The sequence below is a fragment of the Sorex araneus genome, chromosome 6 (genome assembly GCF_027595985.1).
Source record: "Sorex araneus isolate mSorAra2 chromosome 6, mSorAra2.pri, whole genome shotgun sequence".
Taxonomy (NCBI): domain Eukaryota; kingdom Metazoa; phylum Chordata; class Mammalia; order Eulipotyphla; family Soricidae; genus Sorex; species Sorex araneus.
This window is the reverse complement of record NC_073307.1, coordinates 135,703,710-135,714,262: the sequence shown is the minus strand read 5'-3', so window position 1 is coordinate 135,714,262 and position 10,553 is coordinate 135,703,710.

The window sequence follows — 10,553 nt, the reverse complement described above, 5'->3', positions numbered from 1 at the left end:
CTGGGGGGTACAGTGGAGAACCAGAGGTGGAATGTGGGAGGTGCATCAGAACAGTGGGGACCTGATTCAGGAATACGGATATATGGAGCATTACGGACATTCCCAAACTCAACGGATGAGGGACGGGGGAGGTTGGACCCCACAGGGAAAACCATATGAAGTGTTGGCGCTCAAACCACGGTGGACAGCATGCAAAGAAAGTGCCTTAGCCCCTGACCATCTTTCTGGACCCCAGTTAACCTCAAACTTCAACATACATGAAAATGATATGGAGGCTTGTTAAAGCACATGGCTAGGCCCCAGTCTGAGTTCCTGGTTGCGTGGCCCTGGGGTGGGACTTTACATTGATTTCCCTTGTGATAAGGATGATCTGGTTCAAGGGACACACTTCCAGCTCATGGATATTACTGAAGACTGGTGACTCATGCAGTCATGAAACAGGGGTGGGAGCCTAGAGTGACTTAGCCCCAAACCTCATCGAGAGGCAGTCATGTGCTGGGCCTATGGACATAGGGCTTGGTTTGCATTTCCCTCGGGGTGAATTCATTCTAGCTTGACAGCTGTGGTAGTATTACTCTAGCTTGGGGCTGGTGTGAATTTCAGTGAAGTCAGCTTGGTCCCAGGGGCAATGCATTGGGGCCCAGATAGGCTTGTGATGGGACAGTCCCTTTCCGGGATCCGTACCTTGTGAACAGAAAGACATTTTAAGTAGAAGTAAAGGCTGACCAGTCTAAAGCTACATCCCCGTGGAACTGGTGGGGTTTGGATTATGAAGTCTCAGCAGTGATAGAATCAGCGTCTGGCTCCACAGAAGTGGTGACAGTGCCTGAAGCCACCAAGCACAGCCAGGCACAGACAACTTGATCAGAACAACAGTGGCACAGAGCTGCCCTAGTGCTTCCCTCTCAGACCTTACGAGGTGGAATCCACAAATGAGGTCACAATCATACCCATAGTCCTAGTATTTTTTGGGGGGGTTGTTTATGTTTGGAGGGGGCATACTTTATTTTTGGAGGGCCGTGCCTAGGGCTTACTCCTAGTTCTGTGCTCAGGGGCCACTCCTGGCAGATTCATCCCACAGGTAGTTTATGGGATGCCAGGGATGGAACCTGGGTTGGCCTCGTGCAAGGCAGGTACCCTACCCCCTAGAGTATTGCTCCCACCCCAAAGAGGAAGCACACTTGATAGTACTTAGGGGTGATTCCTGGCTCTGTGTCCAGGCGTGACCCCTGGGGGTACTTGGGAATTTGAACTGAGATGGCCTCATGTAAAGGAACTGCTTTAACCTCTGTACTTTCTCTTTGCTCCAATAGTTCTAACTTTTGAGTTTTTTTGGGGTGAGGGGGTGCACCCAGTGATGCTCAGGGTCTACTCCTGACTCTGTGCTCAGGGATCACTCCTAACACATTAGGGGGATCATATGGGGTGTGGGGAAATGAACCTAGGTCATCTGCGTGTAAGGCAAGCATCCTACCCACTGCACTATCACTCTGACCCCTAATAATCCTAATCCAGATTCTCCAAGACTTGCCTTATCAAATTGTGTAGGAATAAGAAATTTGTTCCCAGGGTTTTCCCTGAAAATATTCAGGGAGGGTCGTAAAACTGAAATTTGAGATCCTCATATAAGAATAAGCGGAGGGGGCATCTGAGCTGTAAGCAGGTAGGGTGCTTGCCTTGCCCATAGCCAACAGGACTTTGCTTCTTGGCATCCCATATGGGATGAGATGCTGAGGACTGAGCCTGCCAGGAGTCATCCCTGAGCACTTCTGGCATGTTCCCCCTGCCACATCCCCCAAATAACCTCATTGATATTTGTCTTTATTTCAGGGAACATTTTTTTTTAATCTTAACTCCATGGTCTCGAAGCACCAAGCCCTCATTTCATTGGTTTGAAGATGATATGGTGATTTGTTTGGGTTTTGGTTTTGGAGCCACACGCGGCAATGCTTAGGGTGTCATTCCTAGCTCTGCACTCAGGGATCACTCCTGGCGGTACTCAGAGATCCATATTGGATGTCTGGGATCAAACCCAGGTCAGCTGCATGCAAGGCAAATGTCCTATCTGCTATACCATTGCTCTGGCCCCCTCTGTTATTTTTGTTGTTTTGGGGCCACATCCGGTGGTGCTCAGGGCTCCCTCCTATAGGCACTCAAAAGACCATATGTGGGGCACTGGAATGATAGCACAGTGGGTAGGGTGTTTGCCTTGCACGCAGCTGACCTGGGTTAGATTTCCAGGATCCCATATCGTCCCCTGAGCACCGCCAGGAGTAATTGCTGAGTGCATGAGCCAGGAGTAACCCCTGTGCAATGCTAGGTGTGACCCAAAAAGCAAAAAAAAAAAAAAAAAAAAGATCATATGTGGTGCTAGAGATGGAACCCTTATAACTTTGAGATGCACAGGAGTTATTCCTGGCTCTGCATTCAGGGATCACTCCTGGTGGTGCTTGGAGGAACCAGGGATATATATGGATATTAAATATATGAACATATGGATATGGGGGATCGAACCAGGCATGAAAGGCAAGAGCCTTAGCCTCTGTACTATCACTCTGGTCACTAAAATGATTTAAAAATGTTAAAAAAAAAAAAAGATTTTACGTATAGTCAGGGAATGTGCCTTGGGGGTGGAGCACATGTCTTACAGGATTAGGACCCTGACTTTGACCCCCAATACTACACAAAAAAATGTTTTACAAGTAAGGATTGCAAATCTGTCCTATAAATTATATGAAATGGTTGGGTGGGTGGGGCTATTATGCAAAGTAAAAATACCTAAAAGGTTTGATTATACTTGTAAATTTGAGACTAGTTGTTGAGTGAATTGATTCCTCTGTTTAATTTTAATCAAATATCAAAAAATTACAAAATTTGCAGATAAAGTCACAAGATTTATAATTTAAAAGCTTTAAAACCAAGAAATGTATTTTTCATATACTTTTTTTTTTTTTGCATTTTGGGTCACACCCAGTGATGCTCAGGGGTTACTCCTGGCTCTGCACTCAGAAATTAAATTACTTCTGGTGGTGCTTGGGGGGACCATATGGGACCCCGGGGATCGAACCCAGGTCAGCCGTGTGCAAGGCAAACACCCTATCCGCTGTACTATCGCTCCGGTCCTTCATATGCAATTTTAATAATCTGAAGATTAATTTAAAACCCAAGCAACTATGAATGGTCCTTTTTAGCAAAATTATCATTCTCTTTGAGATTTAAAAAACTCAATTATTTTGGGATTTAGTGTTTTTAAATTATTTTTGGGCCATACTCAATAATCGTGCCATGTTGAAGGTTGAACCAAGGCTTCCTGTTAAGCATGCTTTCTGTCAACTGCACTCCTTCTCTAGTTCCCGCTTCAGGATTCAATAGAATAAATAAAACTTGAGAGGCTGAGGAGATAGTTCAAAGGGCTGCAGGCATGCATGTCTGGTGTGTGGGGGATGGAGTACTACTGGGTGTAGCCCCTGCTGACTCTCATGAATTGCTGGGCGTAAGCAACTTCATTGGCCTGAGCACTGAATGACCAGTTGAGTAGTGTCTCCTGAGCACAGATTGAGGTCACCTGACCCCCTACACACACACACACACACACACACACACACACACACACACACACACACACACACACACACACACATACACATTTTGAGAGATTAGAATTCTATTTCTGGCCTAGCCACAAAAGAAGTGATAACTTTGAAGACGCTCTTAAACTTATGATGCTTATGCCAAATGAGAATGTTTGGTTGGATGATCTCTCAGGGTAGAACTTTTTTTTTTTTTTGGCTTTTTGGGTCACACCCGGTGATGCTCAGGGGTTACTCCTGGCTCTGCATTCAGAATTACTCCTGGCAGTGCAGAGGGGACCATATGGGATGCTGGGGATAGAACCTGGGTGGGCCACAGGCAAGGCAAGTGCCCTACCCATTGTACTGTTTCTCCAACCCTACTTTTAGATCACACCTGGTAGTTCTCGGGGGCTACAAAACCAAGTTCTTCTTGGTTTTGTGCTCAGGAGTGACCCCTGGTAATGGTTGAGGGACCATACGCAGTGCCTGAAATGGAATTGAAATTGGCTACATGCAAGGCAAGTGCCTTAACTCCTGTAACTATCTCCCTGGCCCTGTGTGGGGCTTTTAATCGGGGAGAACTAAAGAGGGATGATTATGTTCTTGCTTGGAACAAACACTTCCAGGTTGAACAACTGCCGTATTCTGGAACCTTTCCTGACCAAGCTCTCCAAGTAATCGCCCATCGCAGTGATGAGGGCAGCAATGAGTCAGCGTTTCCAGGACTGCCCGGTTCTCTGCTCTGCCAGAGTGAAAATGTGCTGGCCCCGCACACGTCCTGAATGGGCGTCTGTGAGGGAGGAACTAGGGTGAGGAAGGGACTTCCTGCAAGTCCTTTACGTTTTATTAGTCAGAGATGAGACTTACATTATACTCTAAACTGACTGAAGAATATTTCAGTCTTTTTCAGATTATTTATTTATTTATTTGCTTTTTGGGTCACACCCGGCGATGCACGGGGGTTACTACTCCTGGCTTTGCACTCAGGAATTACTCCTGGTGGTGCTCAGGGGACCATATGGGATGCTGGGAATCAAACCTGGGTAGGCCTCGTGCAAGGCAAACACCCTACCGCTGTGCTATCACTCCAGCCCCCAGATTTTTTATGGGGGGGTTGAATAACCCACCTCGAAATGCTCAGGGGTTACTCCTAGCTCTGTGCTCAGGAATCACTCCTTGTGGTGCTCAGGGTACCATATGGAAAGGAACCTAAGTTGGCTGCATGAGAGGCAAGCACCTTACTCACTGTACTATCTCTCCAGCCCCAGATTTAATATTTTTCACTAGTCACTTCTAGTCACTTGGCATCCCGTTTTGCTCATCGATTTGCTCGAGCGGGCACCAGTAACGTCTCCATTGTGAGACTCATTGTTATTGTTTTTGGCATATCGAATATGCCACGGGTAGCTTGCCAGGCTCTGCTGTGCGTGCGAAATACTTTCGGTAGCTTGCCGGGCTCTCGGAGAGGGGCGGAGGAATCGAACCCAGGTCGGCTGCATGCAAGGCAAACGTCCTACTGCTGTGCTATCGCTCTAGCCCATATTTTCACTACTTATTTATTTATTTATTTGCTTTTCGGGTTACACCAGTGATGCACAGGGGTTCCTCCTGGCTCTAGCCCATATTTTCACTATTTATTTATTTCTTTGCTTTTCGGGTTGCACCCAGTGATGCACAGGGGTTCCTCCTGGCTCTACACTCAGGAATTACTCCTGGTGGTGCTGGGGGACCGTATGGGATGCTGGGAATAGAATCTGGGTTGGCCATGTGCAAGGCAAACACCGTACCCGCTGTGCTATCACTCCAGCCCCATTTTCACTAATTTTTAAAATATTTTAATTAAATACCAAAAAATTCCATTTGTAGTGGCATATTAAAGTTTCTGTAATTAACAATACCAAGCAAACTAGATATACTTTCTTCAGAATGGAAAAAAAAAGCCCTTTTTATTTTTTTAAAACTTTTTTATTTTATTTATAAAAGATAAAATAAAAATAAAATAAAAAAAACCTTTTTATTTTATTTATTTAAAACTAAGGGGTCACAGGAAGTTGCCAAAATAGTACAGAGAGTTCCCATCTATCTTCCATTCAGTTTACTCTCAGTTTAACATCTTACTGGACGATATTTGTATTTCCCAAACTTTCTACTGTATGTGCAATTATAATGGCAGAGGAAGTTTTGTTTTTCCTCCTAGTTTTGAAAGTATTCATTTAATTTTTTGTTCTAAATTTGGTCCCTATTTTGTTATATTCTATAAAATCCTAGACTTGCTGCTACTGTTTTTGGCATATCGAATACACCACGGGTAGCTTGCCAGGCTCTGCCATGAGGGCGAGATACTCTCAGTAGCTTGCTGGGCTCTCTGAGAGGGATGGAGGAATCAAACCCGGGTCAGCCTCGTGCAAGGCAAACACCTACCCAATAACAGTAAGTCTCACAGTGGAGACATTACTGTTGCCCACTTGAGCAAATCAATGAGCAACGGGATGACAGTGATATAGTGATACAGTGATATAACCCTAACTCTCTAGGTATGAACTCAGATATGATATTCAACTCTCCAAGGATGATATTCAGACTATGTAAAGATATTTAAAAACTGTTTCTCCCTTGGGGCCGGAGCAATAATACAGTGGGTAGGGCGCTTGCCTTGCAGAAGGCTAACCTGGGTTCAATACCTGGCATCCTATATGGTTTCCTGAGTTCACAATGAGTGATTCCTGAGTGCAGAGCCCTGTTTATTCAGAAACAGAGATAGAATAGGGGTTAGGATTACTGTTTATCGAACAGCTAAACCCAGTTTGATCACCAATATTACATGTATGCCCTGAGCACCTCCAGGCCATGGCCCAAGCCCTCCCAACCTCCAAGAAAAAACAAGCTGGCTCTGCTTTGGGAATGATGTATCAGAACACAGCTAGTCCCTAGAACTGGAACAGAGTTCTTGATACTCTAGCATTGATCTTTTGACATCTATACCATCGGGTTACCTTGAAGAGGGAAGATCAAGTGGTGGCTACTGATCAATGCAATCATAATATTTCATACACAGATCATCGTGCCAGGTGGGATGGGGGAATAGCTCAATGCCAGCCCTCATTCCCCGGAAAGACAATGATCACATTACTTGGTATTCACTGGGTTATTTTATTTGATCCCTAAATATCTTGTCAGCTCTTTGAAAGCAATGACTTTGTGCTTTATTTGCAGAAGTCTAGAGCTTAGTTCAGTACTTGATAAAGGACTATATGTGAATGAAACTTAGGTTCTAGTCCTGGTTCTGTCCTGGAACTAGCGGTGTGACCTTAGTCAGGTAATTCACTCTGATCTCAGATTTCTCCTTTGTAAAATAAGACTATTAAAAACTTTCTGTGGGGGGCTGGAGCGATAGCACAGCAGGTAGGGCATTTGCCTTGCATGCAGCTGACCCGGGTTCGATTCCCAGCATACCATATGGTCCCCCGAGCACTGCCAGGAGAATTCCTGAGTGCATGAGCCAGGAGTAACCCCAGTGCAACGCCAGTATGACCCAAAAAGCAAAGCAAAACAAAACAAAACAAAAAAACTGTCTGTGGGTTTAGAGAGATAGCACATCAGGCAAGGCATTTGGCTTGCATGCCACAGATCTGGATTCAGTCCCCAACACCCTACATGGTCCCCTGAGTCTTCCAGGAGTAAGTCCTGAGCACTGCGAGGTGTGGCCCCCAAACAAAAATACAAACCAAAAAATTCGAAATTTTTGTTCCTCTCTAGGTTTATACCTTCCTAAGGAATTTGCAGGCATTACAAAATAAGTAAGAATAAGAGAAGGGCCAGAGGGGCTGGAGCGATAGCACAGCGGGTAGGGCGTTTGCCTTGCACGTGGCCAACCCAGGTTCGATTCCCAGCATCCCATATTGTCCCCCGAGCACAGCCAGGAGTAATTCCTGAGTGCAGAGCCAGGAGTAACCCCTGTGCATTGCCGGGTATGACCCAAAAGGAAAAAAAAAAGAAACAGAGAGAGAAGAAATGTTAGAGAGTAGCTCAACAGAACAGGCTAAGGAATTGTTTTGCATGTGGAAGTCTGGGTCCCATCCCTAACACTACAGGACCTCCAGCACCATTGGGTGTGGCCCAATTCCCCTCCTCCCCCGCCAGAATAATCAGGAAAGATTAGCAGAACTAGCAGTATGACAAAAAAATTCATTTTAGTAAATATCCATGTGCCTATTACACGCAAAATACTGCACTGTAGCACTGTCTGTTCCGTTGTTCACCGATTTTGCTAGAGCAGGCACCAGTAACATCTCCATTGTGAGACTTGTTGTTACTGTTTTTAGCATATCGAATTCGCCATGGGTAGCTTGCCAGGCTCGGCTGTGTGGGCGGGATACTCTTGGTAGCTTGCTGGACTCTCCGAGAGGGACGAAGGAATCGAACCCAGGTCAGCCATGTGCAATGCAAACGCCCTACCTGCTGTGCTATCGCTCCAGTTCATGCAAAATACATACATTAAAAAATTATTATTCTGGGGCTGGAGCGATAGCACAGTGGGTAGGGCGTTTTCCTTGCACACGGCCGACCCGGATTCAATTCCCAGCATCCCATATGGTCCCCTGAGCACCGCCAGGGCTGGTTCCTGAGTACAGAGCCAGGAGTTACCCCTGTGCATTGCCAGGTGTGACCCAAAAAAAAATTATTATTCTTTGCTTTTAGGGCCACACCTGGTGGTGCTCAGGGTTCACTCCTGTTTCTGTGCTCAGGGATCACTCAAGGTGGGACTTGAAGGACCATATGGGGTGCTGGGGAATAAATCCGGGTTGGCCTGTGTGCCTTACCTGCAGTACCATCTCTCCAGCCCCATATTTAAAAGTATAGTGGGGGCCATAGAGAAAGAACAGCAGATGGGACCGTTACTTGCACATGGCTGACCCAGGTTCAATCCCCAGCATCCCATAGGGCCCCTAAGCACCACCAAGTATGATTCCTGAGAGTAGGAGTTAGCCCTGAGCAATACCTGGTGTGGCTCCAAAACAAAACAAAACAAATCCGGTAAAGGGAAATGTCTAAACAGACTTGCTTATGAAGAAATACAGTCTGGCACACGCTGTCCTCTGCAACACCATGATACAAGCGAGAAGGCAGCAGGAGCTCTATAGGCGAAATACTTCAGGAGCCAAGTGACACGTCCTATCTGCTGCCAGGATATAGATGTGTGATATTGGTATCACTTGTATCACTTGGCTTCCCGTTGATCTTCGATTTGCTTGAGCGGGTGCCAGTAATGTCTCCATTTGTCCCTGTCGCGTGCTAGTGTAGCCCAATGATATCTGCTCACTCCAGGGACAGGAAGTGCCTCAAACCATATGAGATGCTGGGGATTGAACCTGGGTTTGGCCCAATGCAAGGCAAGTGTTCATTCAGGGGTGATATTGGTATAGATACAGATATCGGTCACATTGGTAACCAATCTCCTTTTCAATTCAAAGCTGTTTTTTTTTTTAAATATATATTTTAGTGAAGTATCCTTTAAAGTCTAATCTAGTTTTATTTTAGATGCCATGGTTTACAATACTGCTAACGGCAGGCTTCATGCCTAAGACATTCCAGTATCCCACCCTCCACCAGATTGTCTGCTCCCCTCCACCATGGCCCCCCCCACCCCATTCTATTCCCCCCATCCTCTCTGTGGTAAGCTTCCTACTGAAGATCAGATCTCAGTTTCTGGTGCTCCTGTGTTTGTTTGTTTTGGTTTTGGCCACACTGGGAGATGCTCAGGGGTTACTCCTGACTCCGCTCTCAGAAATTACTCTTGGCGGTGCTTGGGGGACCATATGAGATGCTGGGGATTGAACCTGGGTTTGGCCCAATGCAAGGCAAGTGTCCACACTGTACTATCTCGGCAGCCCTCAGATGACTCTGTGTTGTTATTTTATTTTTATTTTTTAGAAAGAAAATAAAATTTGGGGGAGAGGGCCACACCTGGCAATGCTCAGGGATTACTCCTGGCTCTGGACTCAGGAATTACTCTGGGCGGTACTCAGGGGACCATATGGGATGCCGGGGATTGAATCTGGGTTGACCTTGTAAATGTGGCTGACCTGAGTTTGATATCTAGTACCCAAATGGTTCCCTAACCCCACTAGGAGTGATCCCTGAGCACAGAACCAGGAGTAATCCCTGAGCACTGCTGGAAGTGGCCCCTGAAGCCAACATAATTTCATTTGATATTTTCCTCCTTTTCTTCTACCTTGTCGCTGTTGCAAGGACTGGGGACCAAGCACTTTTGGTTGTGATGCTCATAGCCATGCTCTCAGGGGTCACATCCCTTTGATTGTGAACTCACACACATGCAGGGCCCACACTCCTGCTTCTGGTGCTCACATAGCTCCGGTTGCGGTGCGAGCGCAGGTCATGCCCTATAGCTGTGATGCTCACGCATGCTGGGCTGTGTGCTGGAATCAAATACTCCACGGCACCTCGGAGAGCCCCAGACGATAGTTCCTCAGACGGTGCTTGGTACACGTGTGAGTGGTTTGGGGGATCCAGTTCATGGACTCACAGAGCCGTCCTTTGCCTGCAGAACATATGCTGCAAGCCAGTGAAGAAGAGGCCCAGTGGAAAGATTTAATTAATAAAGATTGATATGTAGGGGCTGGAGCAATAGCACAGCGGGTAGGGCGTTTGCCTTGCACGTGGCCAACCCGGGTTTGATTCCCAGCATTCCATATGGTCCCCTGAGCACCGCCAGGAGTAATTCCTGAGTGCAGAGTCATGAGTAACCTCTGTGCATCGCTGGGTGTGACCCAAAAATAAAAAAAAAAAAGATTGATATGTAATATTGAGTGAGTAATGTGTGTGTGTGTTTGCTTTATGGGCTACACTTGGTGGTGCTCAGGGCTTACTCCCTGCAGTGCTTGGGGTTCCTAAATAAATTAATTTAATTTTAATTGTTTAATTGTTTTGTTTTGTTTTGGGGCCATACCTGGAGGTGCCCAG